Source organism: Tenrec ecaudatus, chromosome 2 (assembly GCF_050624435.1).
Source record: "Tenrec ecaudatus isolate mTenEca1 chromosome 2, mTenEca1.hap1, whole genome shotgun sequence".
Classification (NCBI taxonomy): domain Eukaryota; kingdom Metazoa; phylum Chordata; class Mammalia; order Afrosoricida; family Tenrecidae; genus Tenrec; species Tenrec ecaudatus.
The window spans coordinates 287223638-287242870 of record NC_134531.1 but is presented as its reverse complement, the minus strand read 5'-3'; the positions used below and the strand labels follow the sequence as shown (position 1 = coordinate 287242870).

General features: G+C 43.6%; 1 protein-coding gene across 19 annotated transcripts in view; it reads right to left on the bottom strand.

The window, feature by feature from the left end:
• ZBTB20 (zinc finger and BTB domain containing 20) overlaps positions 1-19233 on the bottom strand; it is a 968716-nt gene that overhangs the window by 129614 nt on the left and 819869 nt on the right. Inside the window, exon 1 of one of the 19 annotated variants that reach the window (XM_075542501.1) lies at positions 15185-15449. The exons of 17 other annotated variants lie outside the window; for them this stretch is intronic. The gene's annotated coding sequence lies outside the window, so the exon portion shown is untranslated. Of the gene's footprint in view, positions 1-12863; positions 12976-15184; positions 15450-19233 lie in introns of those variants that run through there. One more of the 19 variants, XM_075542503.1, reaches the window with a different exon arrangement.

The window sequence follows — 19233 nt, the reverse complement described above, 5'->3', positions numbered from 1 at the left end:
CCCTGTCATGGAGTTGATTCTCACTCATTCCAACCCTCTAGGACAGAGTGGAACTGGCTCTGTGGGTTTCTGAGACTGTAAATCATGGTAGGAGAATGCCTCAGCTTTCTCCAGTGGAGCGGTGGTGGTTTCAAACTGCTGACCTTGTGGTGAGCAGCCCAGCGTGTAACCCACTGCACCGCCAGGGCTCTAATCTCCCATCATGTCTACTCACAAAGCATCTGTGTCCCCCCCGTCCGATTTTGTCTGTGTTTTCCCTTCCACAGAGGAGTAAGAATAGGTATGTGGAAGTGAGGAGATGTCAGAAGAACGACGAGGAGGAGGAAGTAAAGAAATCTAACCCATCGGCAACGTCAATAGTGGGTGAAGTTCTGGGCTCCCTATCACCCTGGTTCCTCCCTGAACCACCCTGGAGGTATTGTTCTAGGTTCAGAGCAGCTGAACAACTAGCTTGGGGTTGTTCTTTCTCCCACAAGATTCTTCTCGTTCCCAGCTTCTGGAATGTTTTTCCTCCTTGTCCCAATTATGCATTCCCGACAATGGGTTAAGCGCTAATCACGTAGAATTTACTTTTCTTGAATTCTGGGGGCCACCTGCATCATCAGAAACATCACTGATTGGGAATCAGGAAACTCAGAATCTTTGGGTTTGGGCTTGGCCTTAACAAACTGTGTTACTGTGGATCATCCCAGCAATCCCTTGGTAGAGGCTATGTAGTGGTGTTGGTGTTAGGGGCCTGACTCGCAGTCACCCTTCATACAACAGAACCAAACCCTGTCTGATCCTGCACCAGTCTCACAGTCGATCTTGTGTTTGAACCACTGTTCTTACGTTTGAGGCCTCTGCATAGGGTCTGGAGTTCTGCAATTCACATTTTAGCATGTGGGGTCCGTGGTCAGTGTGTTCAGTAAGAAGCCTTCTCCTTAGGGGCCACAGGTCAATTAAGAGAGGGGACCACCCTCCTCCTGGCCGTGGTTGTGTTCCGAACGAGCAGGATGAGAGGACTCTCAGGGACAGAAGTCAGAAGGGAGAAGAGAAGAAACAAGCACACAAGCGAGCAGCTGGCTGGTAGGTGCCAGGCCACAGGAGCTGGGTCACCAGTCTGCTTCTAGAATACAGTTTTTTATGACACTGTGATAGGACGTTGTAGGCTAGGAGAGCCTGGATGTGCTCATCTTGCCAGTAGATGCTCTTTTTAAATTAAAAAACAAAACAGAAAACCCCACCTCATGTTAATGATCAAAGCCTATCTTATCTGTCCATCAAGGGTAAAGATCGCACTATCATGACACAACTGTTTTTCCCAAGTATCGCCCTCTGGCCAACAACAAGCCCTGCACTGTGGGCGGAGTCAACTGCAGAGGGTCTGATGACAACCCCAGGTCACCTTGACTGCAATCGTCTCCAGGTGTTTGGAGGAAGAACAGGGAGAAGTATTCTTCTGAACTATATTATATGGACAGAAACCTGCATGGAGTTTAACAGAGCAGTTTGCTTCTGAAAAATCAAAAGAAGAGACCCAAATTCAGTCAAAGAAAAAGACAGATTCCACGTCCTTCCAGCTACGTAATTTGTGGGGCGTCAGGGCACAATGAAAACATGGGGTTTCTTGCAAAGTTGCTAGAAATTTCAAGATTAAAAGGGTCCACTGTCACCAAGTCCATTCCAACTCCCAGTGACCCTACATAGGTTTACCAGAACTCGAAATGATTATGAGAGCACACGGCCTCATCTTTCTCCCTCAGAGCTACCGGTGGGTTTGAACCCTGGACCTTGCAGTTGGCAGTCCAATGCTTAGCAAAAGCACCAGCAAGGGTGGTGACAGCAGGGCATTTCTGATTGCAGGGCCCTGTGCCCACGATACGAGCATATGTGGTTTTATTGCGCTTGCTTCATTGTGCTCTGAAACACTGCTTTTTACAAATCAAAGGTTGTGGCCAACCCTGCTGCCATCATGTCTACTGGTGCCACTTCACCTACACCATGTGCTCGCTTCGGGTCTCTGTGCCACGTTTTGGCAGTTTTCACAATATTTCAAACATTTTCATAGTGCTAGTGCCCAAACGACAACGATGTCAGCACAGCTTTCATGTGCACTGGGAAAACAAAAAGTGCATGTGCCTCACTTTATGGTGCCGTTCGCTTTATTTATTGTGGGGATCTGGACCTGAGCTTGCAGTGTCCCTGAGGTCTGTCTGTTCTAGTCCCAGGGCTGCTCAGATCACATTCAGAAAGGCCAACTCCCAACTCGGCACGCTCTCAGCAGAACCAGCCTTTCTAGGTAGGGTAAGGATGCGCCTGAACTGCAGCCCCCATGGGAGCAGCACAGTCTCCACCAGCATTCTTGATGGCCTGCAGCTGCACTGGCTTCTGATCCATTTGTCACAGCCACGAAGCCCCACCACGGGCACCACCCAGGGGAGCCCGAGAGAGTCACGTCTGCAAATTAAAACTCACAAATTTCCGTGTGTGTGTGTGTGCTGGGTACGGGGCAGGGAAAACAAAACCAAATAAGCCGAAAGTTCCGACAGAGGAGGAGGAAGCGGCTGGGTTTCCGAGCTCCAAGTCCGACCTCGCATTTCTTTCTGGCCTTGCCTTGAGCGGGTCGTGGGCATGTGCGCACAGGCTGAGGTGCACAGGTGAACTACCACAATAACTCTTTTCAGTCGGGGAAAGAAATAGGGGAAATAGGAGAACCTGGTCACGGCCCAGTGGAAACTGGCTCTTTTCATTCACACAGTGTGCTCGCTACCCCCACCGCCCTTAGTATGCTAAGTTGGAGGCTTAGCTGCCATCTCCATAGAAGCAACGTTTCTTTTTCTTGGACATTTGGAATGGGCCCCCGGAAAAGCCATGAGAGGGTAATGGTCATGTCTTTTAAAAAAAATCACATCTATTTGTCTTCACTTTTCCTAGATGGGGCCCCTGGTGGCCTAGTGATCACTCATTGGGCTGTTAACCTCAAGGTCAGCAGATCGAAAGCACCAGGTGCTTTGCATGGGAAAGCTGCTCCGCTCTGCTGTCATGAGTTACAGCTCAGAGACCCACAGGGGCAGTTTGGCTCTGTCCTATAGGGTTGCTGTGAGTTGGAATCGACTTAATGGCAGTGAGCTTGAATTGCCCTAGATTAATTGCTATACCCTTAAACCATTTTTTTCTCTCAAAGATATTTATTCATTGGCACAGTTCATGATTTGTTTGGTTTAACAGGTAAAATAGTAAGGCCACCAGGGTCTACTCAACCCCAAAACCAAGCTCACTGTCATGCAGTGATTTTGACTCAGAGGGTCCTTACATAGGACAGCATAGAACTGCTCATGGGAGTTTCCGAGCCTATAAACCTTTACTTGGGCAGACAGCCTCACTGTTTTCCTCTGGCGTGGCTGGTGGGTTTGAAGCACGGACTTTGTGGTTTGGTGAGCAGCCCAATGCGTAACCCACAGGGCAATCAGGACTCCCTCAAGGTCCACAAGTAGGTGGAAATGTGTTTAAATCACCATATTCATGCTTATCTTTCAAAGTCTCCCGTTTCACGGAGGTGATATAGGCTCAGTCCTCATGTTCGAGTGTTTTAACAACTACTAATTAGTAGAGGCAGTCTTCACAAGAGAAGTATACATACAAGCCAGGTTCCTTTCTTCCCAAGCCACTCTTCCCTACTGCCACTAGAATCGAGTACATACACGCGTGCATATAGATACACACACATATAAATGTATACAGTAGAGTTATCTAGTCGCTAGACAGCTCTAATATATACATTTGTAGAGTGTGCACAATCAGCCTCAGCTGTGCGGCTGCCACGTAGATGAGGACAGATGATTTTCTATTTATCTGACAAATACACTATTACACAGACAGGTTAAGTGATTTGTCCTGCAAAGAGTGGTAGAGCTGCGAAACAGAACAAAACAAAGCTGCCACATCTGTTGTGAGGTTTCATCAACTGCTCAAGAACTGGACAGCCAGCGCTGTTTGCGAGCTGTCTGATCTACATGCTGTAAAAGGCCATTCTCCTGACAAAAAGGGAGATTTTGCCATTTCTTTGTCAATCTCTTCCGTGTTCTTCCTTAACTCCTTTCTCAGGGATTATTATGAGTGTGGCTGCCCCAAATTCATTCTTGCACGTGAGGGCTGTTAGCCATTCAGAAAGCACAGAAAGAATCGCCTCTGACATGTAAAAGTGGAAAGCATCCTTGGGAGAGATCATGGAAAGTCTTATCCCTGGACATGTTGATACTGATATAATTGATGCTGTGGCCTTTCTCTTCACAAGAGGCAGGCCACTGGCTCTGACGGGACACCAGGGTGGGCTCAGCTCACTTAGAGGCAGATCCTGCCTGCTAGTCATGTTCTCTCGCGAGCTGTGGTAGGGTCCGAGCCTTCTGGTGCACCTTCTTGTTTTCTAGGTTGTATAAAAGCCACAGTCTCTCTGTTCTTGCCCTTCGATGGTCTTCTTCTATTTTGGTACATACTTGTATGCCACTTAGGGGACCTATTGGTAAATAATGGGCCCTACTGTTATTTGGCCAGCGTACGAATCTTTGGGTATTATTTTAACATTTTAAGATCGATTTTAGGAGCCGTGGTTACACATTGGGCGGTGGAGGTCAACAGTTCGAAACCACCAGGGGAAAGACGAGGCTTTCTAATCTATAGAGAGTTGCAGTCTTGGGGACCAACAGGGCATATAGGGCCCATCGGGTCCCCAGGCACCCGAGATGACACGATGGCAGTGAGTATTATATGTGTTGCTGGTGATTTGTTGGAATGGGAAGAATCCTACACTGCTGTGTGCTGTCATGCTTTGCTTAATGTTCACCAGTGTCCCTCCCTCAGGGAGGCGCTTAGGAGAGAAGCTTTCATTTGAATAAATCCTAAACCAAACCTATGTTTCAAAGAAAGCCGGTAAAGAAAAGTCGGCATTGAATTTTGAAGCTGCATGTAATTATTATTTAGTTCTGATATTTCTGCCTCACTTGCTCACTTATCTTGGACTATCACATTCCCAGTAAGTTAGTGATCCCTGCTGACAGTTCCCCCTTATGGAGTAAAATGAATGAATGAATGAATGAACGAATAGGGAGGCATAAGTGTTACCTCCCTGAGGGGATTGCAATAAATTCGATAAAACAAAATGTGCATGCATTGTCGGATGTCAAACTGCTGACCTGCTCCATAAACCTTCACCCAGTTCAAATACCGCAAGCCCCAGGCCACTGCCAGAGTCCATTCCAAACCACAAGAGCCCTCTCCATCGGAGTGTTGAGGCTGTGAATGTGGACGCAGGCAGAGGGCCGCATGTCTTTGTCCTGGGAGATTCAGAGTGGAAAGTTTCCAAACAGAGCACCAAAAGTTAAGGGGGTGAAACGACGAGGTTTTTCGGTGATGCCACACGATGGCACCTAAGTCCTATCTGCTGCGTGAAACTGGTTGTCAGGACCCCCTCGTCCAGGGTCCACCAGGGTCCCCTCCAGGAAGCTGCTCCTGGTTGGGGCCCAGAGTGTCTCGGTCCCATCGGAACCTTGGCTGGCCGTCATCCCATCAGGTACCCATTCTGAAGTTGCCAGGCGGGCATGTAGCATGTGTGCTGGAGCGGGTGCACAGAGGAGAAGGAAAGAAAACAGCGAGTCTGTTGGACCTGCCCATTCATTGTCAGGACCTAGTTATGTGCGCCCCAATGGCTTTGCTCTTATACATTCCAGGCGGCACACCGGTGGATATAATTCATAATGAACATATTCAACAACATTTTTTCCATCAGTTCAATATATTATCAATACGAACTTGAGATGGACAAGACCTGGTCAAAGTCTGAGTCCAAACCTTTGTTCTGCCCCTGTGCTTCCTCCCCCACTCCCACCCCTCCAACTGTTGATCCTAGCTGACAACAAGGATGGCGAAGACAATGACGCAGAGAACCAAACCAAATCCAGAAAACCAGCACATTCACAAGCTTCCTGCTTAAGGAGGCAGGCGCCGAAGCCTTCCACGAGCTTCCCTCCGGTGGAGCTCACCGAGGGCTCCGTGGACAGGGCAGCTCTTTCTCGATATTATAAAGACAGGCTAAGGGGCAGGCGGGATGCTGCTTGCTCTACTTATGGTCCCAATTCTATGTGAAGCCCAAGAGGCAATACCTTATCTTTCGCGTGGTTGGCATCATTTGTCTCTCCAGCCTGGTGTGGGCTCTCTCTAGTTATGAGTTTGAGCTACTGACGATAATGATAAAAAGAAAATGTATAAATGAATAGAGAGTTAAAGCTACTAGAGAATGCTCCCTGGGATTATCTGTACTATCAAGACAGGAAAACTTTGCAGATGCTACTGTCTCTCTAGAGGAATAAATGCTTGCATTTTAATATTCTCAGCAGCTGGTTCCTGTTGAATGCCATCAGGATGATTCAGCCACCCACCAGGAACACCAGTAACAGCAAGTGCACACACAGAAATCTGCAAAACTTTCTTCTCTCGATGCCAACACCATCACGCTGGCAAAGTCAAAACCCCTTATTGAGTTACCAGTTCCACTAAATGTGACCTTGTTCGCCTCACAAATACCAGCTCACTCTCAAATAAATGGAACTTCTAGCTGATTAAAATGCGACTTTCTCCCCGCTTTGAGCATGCCCTGCTGTCAGGCTCCTCACAGCCATGCCCATGTGATCAAACTCTTCTTAATCGTCTCACTGGTAAGCCGAGAGTGATGACATGCCCAGAGTCCCTCTTCTATGCCTGTCCTCTGTACTTAGTACCATCACCCTGTACCTTTGCCCGTCCCGGTTACTTTATCGTGTCTCTTGTCTTTGGAGCTTCCCATTTCCACCAGATGTGGCTGTCTTTCAGTAAAAACAGAAATGCAGGGGTGCACAGAACTGACCGCTATCTTCCTTAATCCAGAACCAAGCAATACTTAAGCTAGGGGAAATTGCTCCACCAGCCTGCTTCTTCCAACAGAGACCAGATGACACACCAAACGGAAGACAATCTCAAAGAGGACAATTAAGTATCCAACCAAACTATGTCTCATCGCCTTATTTTCAGGTATCTGGAGTAAAATCTAAGAGCGTTCAATACAGATTCTGGTGCTTTCGACAGCCACGAAAATATATGACTGAAGAGGGAATCTATAGATGTACAGAAATACACAAGTGGCATATAACTGATACAACCTAAATTAAATTTGATATCTTGACCTGCTCTCCAAAGTGAAAGTTTCCAGTTGAAGCTACAGACAGAAATATAATATGCTCATTAATCACGAGCCCAAACTCTACTTTGACAGGTCTGCGGATGTTGCAAAGTATAGTCCTAAATGGCTTACAGTCTGGGGAGATTCTAAATGAGAAGGTGGCACCGCCAATCCACTGTTAGCAGTACTGCTATCTTTCATGGTTTACCTGGGCCAGGCATGGCCCTAGATCACCCACTGTTCTGAACCTCCAGGTCAGACCTGAAGCATCTTGTAAGGAAGATCTAACATAGACTTGCTTATCAAGGTCCAATCTATTTTTTATTTAGCTCCTCTTATGTCAAAGGAAGAAGTCCTGGTGGCATTGTTGAGTCTCAGTGTTGGAACACTAACACAGGTTGGAGGCTCAAATCCTCCATGCCCTCTGAGGGAGAACAATGAGGCTGTCTGCCCCCATAAAGACTTTCAGCCTCTGAAACCCTACCTAGGGTCACTATGATTTGAACTGACTTGATAGCAACAGGCATGTAAAAAGAGCTGGTTGGTGGTCTCCACCAGTGACTAGGGAGGCTGGAGGTTAGAGTCCACCAGAGGTGCCTCGGAAGAAAGCCCTGGAGATCTCCTTCCTGGAACTCAGTTGTTGGAAATCCTACGGAGCACAGTTCCACACGAAGTCATCACCGGTCAGAACAGACTCCACGGCAATTGAGTTCTGGGTCTCAGGATGTAAAAAGTCAGTGTTAGTTGCTTCTGGAGAGAGCGAATGCTGTTAGAACCATCTATGACCCCAAGAAGATGATTAAAGGGGAAAAGTGTACAAGTAACAAGGACAGCAGCAATCACAATAATGAAATTGTGCTGGTACTTTCTCTAGTTTATGGAATTCTGACCTTATTTCAGCAAGCTATTTCGCATTTTCCTGTTTGCTGAGGTGCAAGGTGGAAAAACAACAGCCCACTGCCTTTAAGTCAATTCCGACACCTAGTGGACCAGGTAGAACTGCTCCTGTGAGGTTCTGAAATGGTAACTCTTTATGGGAGTAGAAAAGTGTCTTTGTCCCACCGAGCGGCTGGTGGTTTCTAATTACTAACCTTGCAGTTAGCAGCCTAACATGTAATCGCTATGCTAACGGGGCTCTGGTGAAATTAGGCAAGTTATCCAAAACTATGCGACCTGCTCTTTAAATACAAACGGGAACAAAAGTGACTAATCAAGAAGAGAGACTAACAAGAGCCATAAAAAGGTCTAGAGTACTGTAGAAGTTAAGAGTCAGAATTTTCCTCTCTGGGGACACTAGGAAAAATTATGCAGGGAGGGGAACATTTGGAAACAGAGTATTCCAGTTTATAAGGTGTTTAAGTTTGTTGACTCAGGCAGGTCTCCAAACCGGTTCATCTTAGTTTTCTGACTTCCTGCAGAAATTTTGCATATCCACCTTCAGATATACTGAATCAGGATCTATGCTTTAACAAGCTCTCTAGGTGATTTTATAGGTCCCCAGGTGATTTGTATGTATACATAAGAATCACCTGGGGATCTTGTTAAAAATGTAGGGGGTTTTTTTTGTAAACAAGATCTCCAGGTGATTCTTATAGATCCCTGGGTGATTCTTATGGATACATACGAATGGCCTTGGGATCCTGTTAAACTGTAGGTTCTGATGCAGCATCGCTGGGCTGGAACCATGATGAACAGCATTAGAAGCCCTGGAATAGAGCCTCTGATGAGAGCTTATAATTGGACAAGCCCATAAGAACCTGCAGTGACCTACAGAGGAAGGTTTCCAGGAAGGACGTCTCTCCACAGTCCTGATGTACAGGTCAGACGAGACCAAGCATTTTCAAAGCTTCTGCCTTTTTGTCTTCCTGTTTCTAGTGTTTTCAGAGGTAATGGGAAGAAGAGGGATGAGGCACAGGGCTACCTTGGAAGGTTTAAGGGTGCCCAGGAGCAGTGTGAAGTCCTAAGTCTGTCAGGAGTGCATGGGTCTGGGTAGGCTTGACTTCATTGCCACCTAGTCCATCTAAATGGAGTTACTGGTATAAAATTAGAAGCCCAAAGGGCTTCTCTTGCACTCATCTTCAATTAAGCTTGGAGCAGCATTCGTTTTTCAAGTTCAAGGATGTCCTTTAGAGAGGTCCCAGGTTTGCCTTCCTCTACTCTCTGAAGAGAGTTTTGTCACCGCTCTATGATTGAAGTTTCCTATCGACAAGGTGAGTGGTTTGAATCCAAACTATTTCTCATCAGACAGCATTTCTCACACTGTTAGATCTCCTACCCATTTCTATTAAAAAAAAAAAGGGCACTGTGCTTTTCTAGAAATTGTGTTACTTTCCTATTTATAATTTCTGGTCCATGAAATCCACTATGGAGCACAATTCCTCAACATAAATTTGAGAAGCTTTAGTTTCTTTATTTAAAAAAAACATTTTCCTTCAATTTAATTTTCCAAATATAGACCACTGTCATATATAAAATATGTCTCCTCCTCCCCTGAACACACACACACACACACACACACACACACACACTCACGCTTACTTCTATATGGTCCCACGCTACATAAGTGGCGCTCCTTTATGGAGAACGCTAACTCACTCACATATTGAGATATCTAAGGCTCCTTCAAGTTCAAAGATGAAAAATCATGATACTATGACCCTGACATTTGCTTTGTCGATAGTCACAGCAGAACTTTTCCACTTCAAACAATACACACCATGTTGCTAACACAATTGTACGTATATGAAGCTTTATGCAGAAGCACACAACAGCTTTTTGTGGCTATTATCATGCTGGACAGGCGAAGTGTATGTTAAAATTCCCCTGCAAGAGTACATTCTATGGCTGCTAATATCCTACAGGAAAAAGTATTGCCTTTCTGAATTGATTGACTCTTCTCTTCCATATCTGCTAATTTTGTACCCTGCCACAAGGTCTGAGCATTCCAATAATTCAGTCATGAGTGCCCACTCTGTCATGGCCCCTGTGCTGCACCCTTTGACCTTGCACACCGAGGTCACTGCACTGATGTAGCCACGCATGCTTCACTGTAGTTACATCCGTCACGGTGTTCAGTGGAATCATCGTCATCCCCACCACACCTTCGTTCACATACATGTGCCTTTGAAATCTGTTGCTGTTAATTTTTTTCCCAGCTAGGAGTTATTTTCTACTTATTTATCTGGTCAATAAGTAACTAGCCAAGTGTGTATGGAAAAATTGGTAGAAAACCATTCATTGGGACAAAATGAATATTTGTTGTTTTTTTTTTAGAAATCTGGACAATAGCGCTTCATGGACATGGAATCCACAAGGTTTAAGATGTATTTGTACTAATTTAGTCTTCTAATTGACTACAGTGAGTTTAATGCCAAATAGCTCTGATCTATATTTGTGTGTATGTTGAATTTAATACATAAATCAAAGACTCAGAGTTTTTTTTAGCATTATTAAATCTGTTCCATACTGACCCAAAGATGGTATTTTCACTAACTTTGAAACACAGTCTTATTTTGTAGCAGTTACCACCTTTTATTTAAATAAAGCAAGAACAACAGCTGTGAAGTGGCAATGTAGTCCACCGTGGCATTGTCTGGATTCCTTAACTTTTGCTCTTTCTAGACGGTGCATATATACAGAAATAAAGCCACACTAGTTTAAGTCTAGCAATTTCTGTTTGAATAAATTCTAAAGGTATAGCTCAAATAAAGAGCTGGAAGCTTGGCATCTCTTCGTTACTGTTTATACGACAGAGTCTACAATGCCACTTGATGAAAGATATATTCGTTTATTTTCATGTTCCAGCAAAAGAGTTGGGTTGCAGGTCTGAGAATGGATTACAGATTAGTCTCTCCTGGTTATTTTTGGCTGTGAGTATATTGATAATTTTATCATCTTCTTGTCTCAAACTGCTTTAAACACAGCACAAATGTTATTCACATCATGCCAGAAATGGGTTTGGAATTGATTTTGAGTTTCCATCAATTTCACTCTTTGCTCTCTGTGAGAAGTTCTTCACTTGCTTAAATGTGACAGGATAGGTTTGTTCAAAAGATGTCAGGGTACAACATTTAGAGATCCCTAGATCCTTAGAAAAGTCAGATTTTCTACCCTACAGAAGAATAAATATTATCCTTGATTCCCCCCCCGCCCCCCGTGGACTTTATTGGATTAGTGGGGGGATCACTCACAGGAAAGCAGTGTCAAGGGCCTCCTCCCTCTCCTGCTTCGTGTAAGTATTCAACAAAAGCGCGTATCTTCTGAGAAGGCCGCCTGATTGGTCCAGGTTGGCACCGTTTCAGTGTTTGGCCTACGGCGGCTGCTTAGGAATAATTTTGTCTCATCCTCTGTATTTTCCTGGACCATATCAGACTCAGACACGTGGTATGCAAAGGAAATCCAAGTCCTTTAAAAATGCGATTTCTTTCCGTACTAAAGACAAACCCAGTTTTATTTGGGCCAAATGATCTTATCAAGAGTTCACAAGAGATGTTCAGTAACATCTCCAATCTGTGAGAAGACAACCCACTAAGGAGAAGAATGGATTACATACAATGTACATAGATTTCCCCCTCCCAGCACCAAGAAGGGACATGATCAAACCGATCCCATTGGTTCTGAGAATAATATAGCACTGACAAGTTTTGTAGGAATTTCTCATTTCAATGGCTTCAAAAAACCCAAAAACAAAACAAGTAGCAAGCAGTATCTACATGACGGTAGATATTAGATATCTAATTTCAGTTACTGCTGAAAATATTTTGGCTTCCATAAAAGCACCTTACGAACACAGCTGCATTGCCCTCCACCACGCTGTCACAATTCACAATTTGTAACATTTCAGCCAGGTTCTCTAAACTAATTGGACGAGACAACTGCAGTACAGTATTAAGATTCTTTTGCAGAATCAAATAAAGGGAGAGCCGTTCAGTTTGGATCCGCCTGGAAGATATGCAACAAATGCAGCCCAAATCCTGTATACCCCAGACATTTTTTACATTTATAGACGTTATCACTTGTACAGTAATTGCTAGGATTTAAGCTCACATTTAGGAATATTAACAAGCAGAGGGAGAAATGTAATGCAGCCACTCCATTTCCCTCACCATCCTTATAGTTCCCCTGCACTAGATTTTGTGTCTCATCTCTTTTGTAATCTCTTCTTGTAGCCACCGATGCCCTCAACTTTACATGTTTCCAGTGACACACCTTGAAGCAGCAGAGAGCCCCACAAACTGGTGTGGGGCATGGAGTGAAATACAGACTCAGGGGGAAGAGCTCCATCTACTGCATCTGTTAGTTCACGTTTTGCACCCTATAGTTATCCCATTCACTACTTGCAACTACTCTGAGAGGCTACAGAACACACAGGAAAGTAGTTACAGACCTGAAGAGCACAGAATACAGCTTTGAGCCCGATGCCATTTAGGATCGTTCCCAGGTACCCTGGGCCCTTTCCTCTGCCCTTCCCAGTCTTCAAAGCTGCCCAGGTTTCAAGAGCAAAGAAGAGTGGGGTACCTTGCTCTATGAACCGCTCCTCGGACGAGGCAGAAAGCCATTGGTTATTGAAGACAAGCCCCAGATCGCTGGAGGGAAAGCTATAGAAGGCACACCCCTCTACCTGGCACCTTGAGCAGTCCAGAGATAAGCAGAGAGAAGAGGAGAGCCTACTTACTCCTCCTGCCTTGCATCACTGCTGAAGAAGTCAGCAGCCACCCAGAATCGGCTCTTCTGGGCTCTTCCCAGCTGCACGGTGTTGGTGTGGCATTGGGAATTTGCTGTGGCTTCGGAAGATTATAGGGATATGCTTCAGCAAGCCAAACGAGTCACAAACAAAATTCAGGAGAAAAAAAAAAGTACACAAACAGCTGATTTTATTGGAGAAGCTCTTGGCATTTTCTACAGATTCCACAATTTTCCTGTGGTCTTTCCTGGTTCTGAGGTCAGGAAAATGATAGTATCATCTTTATTACTGTCTTCCCATGTACCCCCCCCCCGGCATTTTTTTTTCTTTTTGGGGTGCTGGTGCTAAGGGGAGATACAGTGAAACATTCCGGCTCCCACTTGTTTGAAGGCTTTCTAGGATATCATCAGATTAAAAAAGTTGTCTTTAGAAAACCAAAGAATATTGGTATTGTATACGTGAAAAAATAGCCACACTCTTTCTAGAGCAGGAAGAAGGAAACTAAGTCTTAACACAGTAGCGCGGATGGAACAGAGCAAATCCTAGCTGAATAAACTTGAGCACTAGTATAACTGCAGCAGATTCAGGCATGTGCAAGACTTATGAAGTATGGAGAGATGTTATAAGTTAGAGTATTAGAATTGATGCTAGCAAATATATGCACACATTAAACATTCTGATAGATGAAATAGTCCAGTGGATTTTTAATCATAGAAAAATAATATAATAAAAGTTTTACATCAATGCTAAACCTTTCTCTTCTGTGCAAAAAATGGAATATAAATAGAACACGAATTCGTGTGAATATCTGTGTGTAAAATATACCCGCACAAGGTATTACTGACTCATATTGAAAGGTAGTATGTTGCCCTAGAAATCAGAACTTTGAATTATTTTAAAGTAGATATTTAAAATATCATCATTGCGATAGGAAAGCATTTCTTTTTTCATATTTAGTTTTCTGGTTCTGTTTTAAAGCAGGAAAAGGAAGAAAATAGAAAAGAATTGCATATCAATAAGTATTTTGTAAAAATTCATTGGCATTTATTAGAATATTTACTTCTCAAACACGGCGAATTGAATTTCTGTCAGCCTTTTCAAGACAAGTTCAGCTCTGAGTGAAGAATGACTATGAGAAATTTCACCTCCAAAGGTAATTTGGTTTGATAGTTATAAAGGCCCGAAACACGAGTTTATCTCCACCATAACTATAACAAAACAACTCATGAATAAGTACATCTGGGCAAGAATCAATCAGGCCTGCAAAGCCTGAGAGGGTCATCGCAGACTTGTGAAAGGCAACAAGGAGAGGAAAGACGAACTGAGATACAGCAGGCTGAAACGTGGAAAGTGTTAACAACCACTGACAGGAGAGAATACACCTCAACAACAATTAGGAAAGAAGAAAACAAAACAACAACAGCAAAAAGACTCAAAAGATAAAATAAAATGACTGACAATCCGACAAGGGCTTCAAAAATATTGTGGAAAATTCAATTATTATTTTGTAATCCCATTTCCCCCCACCAACTTTTTTGAGACCCTCCTGCCATATATCTCCAGAAGCAAAGGATGACTACTGATCAGCAAGAAGAGGACCTGTCCTTTGTCATGCCGTTGTGGAAGCTGAGCATGAAAAAAAAATAAAGAAAGAAAGAAAAGAAAGATAAAAAGGAAAAAGTTGCACAAAAGATACATGTGTTCCTTTTCTGCTATTATTTATTACAGGCCCCCCTAGATTTAGCTTTCGATTCCAGATGAGATCAGGCAAGTTCAGACTAGCACATCTCTGCTCTGCAAGCACAGAGCTGCTCTCACTTTACTGGCATATTTTCGTATCCCCAAATTTACCCGCAAGAGACACCCTTAAAAATCCGCAACTCTCCTACTTCAGTCAAATGCCTAATTGACTTAAATATTTTCTTAATTTACTCTGCTTGTATTACAGTTGAAAAGTGAAGGCAGACTACTTCTACAAGAAAGGAAAGTTGAACAGTACTTACCCTAAGTATAATGTGCAAGTCTTAATTGGGGGAATGTACTTTTGCTCTATAATATAATAGAAGGGTGTCCACCTCTAAACTCAGCTCGCGCCCTTTCCCTTCTGGAAAACTGAGTAGACTCACTGAAGGTGGCTCTGAGAAAGATCACACAATCAACAGCCTTACCTGTGGCCATTCAGAAGACTGCACTTTGGTGTGTGTTTAAAACTAGGCACAAAGTCAGCTACAGCGCATGCTCAGCAGCGATTTAAAAATATTTATAACATTGTTATTTCAAAAACAAATTTCTTCAAACAAAGCAAAACTCACATTTCTTATCCAGGCCAAGTTTAACATTCTGAGACAAAGCTGTTTTTGGAGTTTTCCGCTGGGGGGAAAAAAGACTTCTAAATTTTTTTGTAGAACGAAAAAATAGTTCTCCCTTCCTTTTCGGGTATCTTGCAAAGGGTGGAATAAATTTTCTTCTAGGTTTCACCAGATTCCATTCTCCGCTCAGATAAGGCATTAGGAACTTAAGGTCTGTCAAAAATATTTTCAGAGAAAGTAGCAGGGAGCTGCTGCAAACTATGGTTTAGAGAAGGCGGTGGTCATCTAAAGCTTCTAGGCACCCGGCTTACTGCCATGCACAAACATATTCGGACACATGCAACTCTGTCGAAAGAAGATTAATGTGTACACAACCCTTTGCAGACCCAGAGAAATGGTGTTTTTCTTTTTGCTAATGAAAATCTGAACTCTTCAAAACTGAAAAAGAAATTTAACAAAAATGCAGGAGAAATCCAGTCATCATGCCAGTATAAATCATCTGTTTTTCATAGCCAGCAGAGAGAGAAAGGCACTCACAGGGCAACTGGTTAAATTTTGAGTTACACAAAATAGAAACTTGCTTAAATAAGGTTTTATCAAGTATAGGACAAATTGCAGCAGCCACGTCTGCGTCTTCCCTGACTGTCAGCTGCCCTCTGTATCCCATTTTACCATCTAGCACCAGACCCTGCACGGCCCACCAAGCTCCCAGAGCTTATTTAAATCGCACTTAATTCCTAAGTCTCTCACTGCATGTCAGCCCTGCCTCTCCTTTCCAGTGACGCTCAGCTGGCCTCACAAAAGCCCCACGGACACATCGCTCACTATCTCTGATGCTTGCAAGCGCAGCAGAGGGTGCCAAAAAAAAAATATCAACGATTAAAAAAAAGTTTATTAAAGTGAAACTAGAAGAGCAGCTTTGAATACATTGCTTCTACTTTGTATATCCCTTGCAACTCAGCACAGGTGTTTCCTAACTTATACAACTATGCATGCTGAGGAGGGGGAGGGTGACATTAAGTTGAGGGAGTGGGCCAAGGGTGAGACCAGCAAGTATTTAGAATCCTCAGCTTCATCTAGGCATAGATGTGCTTAAAAAATGGACCCCCCCACCCTTCCTTTCCAAAAGCCTAGAATGAGGTTTCCTTTTGGCAAATGATTAATCCAATATACTGAAATAATTAAAGCTTTGTCCTTCAATAAAGCATCAGATCAACAGAACAAAAACAAAGATAAAAATTGCACACACATATGCATGTGTGTGTGCGCGCACGCGCATACACACACACACACTCACTCACTCATTCACACACAGATACGTAAAACTAGCGGGTGAAGGGAGAAGGAAATTAAATAAAAGAAAACAAACAGTCCTAACAGGCCATTCTCCTAAAAGGAATCTAAATAAAAAGTCATATGATATCTGATAGTGCAGGACACGTCGCCAAGAACTGGAGCGAATTGCCCACAGGAAGAAAGGGCCAGTGTGTTCCAGCTCAAAGAGCTTTTCTTTCCTCCTCCTCGATATTTCCCCCCTTTTCTCCTCGACTGTGAATGTGTTACTCTCAGGTCAGATCCATGAAGAATCCCAGAATGACAGCTATCACCTTTCACAGTCCTCCTGGCGGGGTAACAAGCCGATAGGAGCTGCCTGAGTTGGGATCAAGGGGCCAGTGAAGCTTTGAGCAACAGCCTCTGGTGCTAGCTCCTCTACCCCTTTCACTGAGGCCCTGGGTCACATAAACCTCTCCCTAGCAAAGCCAAGAAAACCGCGCTCCCCAAATGCAGACAGGCCAGCCTGCAGGAACAAAAGCCTTCAGGTGGAAATCAAGACCATTTTTTAAAAGTCAAAAGGGAAGACAAGCTCTCACCTTTCCATGTAAAACTTTTTAAAGACCAAGTTCCTTTTATCTTATTTGGAAGCCTATCCATTTAAGCCCTTTTTCTCCTAAAGCACTATTAAAAGCAGTAAGAATGCTACAAGAATATAAAACCTCTGAAGGTAATTTTCCCAAAGAAAGCACGTAAGCATTAGAAAGATTTGGATGTGCCCAAAGTTCCCCTAATTCTAATGTCTTTCAGCGAGTTCAAGTGCTAACAGTGGCCACCTACCTCTTGTTTTTTTTCCCCTCTGAGGGTCATTACTGAGGCAACACATACACAGTAAGGCTTCCCGAAAAGACTGCTGGTTATCAAGTTACTTCAAACATAAGGCGCTCACACCTCCCAGCCTGCAGGGTTTTCTGATGAGGCGGCCCACTTTGCCCTGATATGTATTACATCTGTAGAAAACTGTTCTAGAAAGACATTCTACAAATGGGGGGGAAAAAAGCATGTCTCTATATTTTTCCCTACAGTTCGGAGATATGAGTAGGTTGTGTTTCTATGAATGAAAAAAAAAAGAGTTCTGAATCTGGACACAACTGTTGTAACTGCTTTCCACTTAGTAAAATAGTTACCGACAGTTCAGCATTGCACATAAATACATATTTAAATATTTTTGAGATGCTTGTGAATTTCTCTCCCTGGTTTATGTCTGTTAACCACCTTAAAAGAGATTTCCAAATGACAATCAAAATATAAATTCATTGGGGGGAGGGGAGCTTTTAGGACGAAAATATTTTCTTGGGTCTGTAATTCCATATTATTGGTAGAAAGATATACTACTACAGCATATACCGAAGGTGGGATCATTTACTACATTTTGTACATACAGGTCACATTCTGATTTCATGTGCCCCTTTTGTTGGAGTATTAATTTGAAAATGATAAGCATGATGGAGTGTTTGCTACAGACAGAAAATTATGGTAGAAATAATATATCCACAGGCAAAAAAAATCAAATGGAGATGAACACAAAGCTACATTGCAATCAGAATCAGTGAAAAATCTTTGTCTGAACTGTATTTCCCTGGAACTAGTGTATAGAGGACTGGGGAAAGTAATTTCTCTGGGGGTGGAGGGAGCTGTCATTTACGTAATTAGACAGAAACAAAAATAAAATACAAATATCTGCTCTCTTAGTACCTTTCCCTAATCACTGACAAGTAGCACAAGCGGTACCTTTTAGACAGATGGATGCAAAAACTTGTGCGCCTGAATGAACTAATGCACCCCCTCGGTATTTTGGGAACCCAAATTCCATAATTAACTTTTTACCCAAGCGACAAAAGTAGATGATGTTCTCGCCACTAAATTGGTCATTTGGTGGACCCTTGTCCTCTCCGCCACAGAATTTTGGGGACCCAGCCTGGGGAGAGATAGTACGAGAAGATTCATCCTGAACAACTTTATGGTGAGTAGGTAAAAATGGAACAGAGTGAGCTATAGGAACCATTGGGTTTAGAAGATTAAAAGGGGAGAAAAGAGCAACATATCCAACTTAATTAGTCTTTTTCCTTTTTATTTTCAGGTGTATGTACCCGGGTCAGGGGGAGAAAAGATAACTGGGTTTCTTTGGAATGTCTTTGTGTCTTTAGAGAGTGAATGTTCTGTTCCTATCTCGTTCCTTTTAGTCAAAAAACTAATAAAAATAGAAAAACATATATCAGGCATTAAGCGCACTCCCCCCACCCCCTTTCCCTTTGTAAAGAACTCTTTGTTCTCTAGTGAAAATGCTGAAAAATCCCCGGGCAGCTACTCCCTGAAACAAGTGCAAAACACTTAGAGGCTTTTGGGCTGGCTGGGGGCCAGGAACCCTCCCGCTGTCTGGTTCGGAGGAAAAAAGAAGAGCGAGGGAAAGCGGGGAAGAGAGGGAGAGAGGGGAAGAGGGGTGGGGGGGTAGGGGAGGAGAGGGGGGAGGGAAGGAGGGAGGGAGGGAGGGAGGGAGGGAGGGAGAGAGAGAGAGAGAGAGAGAGAGAGAGAGAGAGAGAGAGAGAGAGAGAGAGAGAAATTGGAGCTTCCTTTAATAGACATAGGAAGCAGCGGTTTTTTCTTCTTTTTCTTTCTTTCTTTTTTTTTTCAAAACTGGCGGTCAAGCGTTAAGTAACTCCCGTCTAAATCCACCTGCTAGAAATGAACTTGGGTAACCCCCCAGGGGTGCACAAAGACAG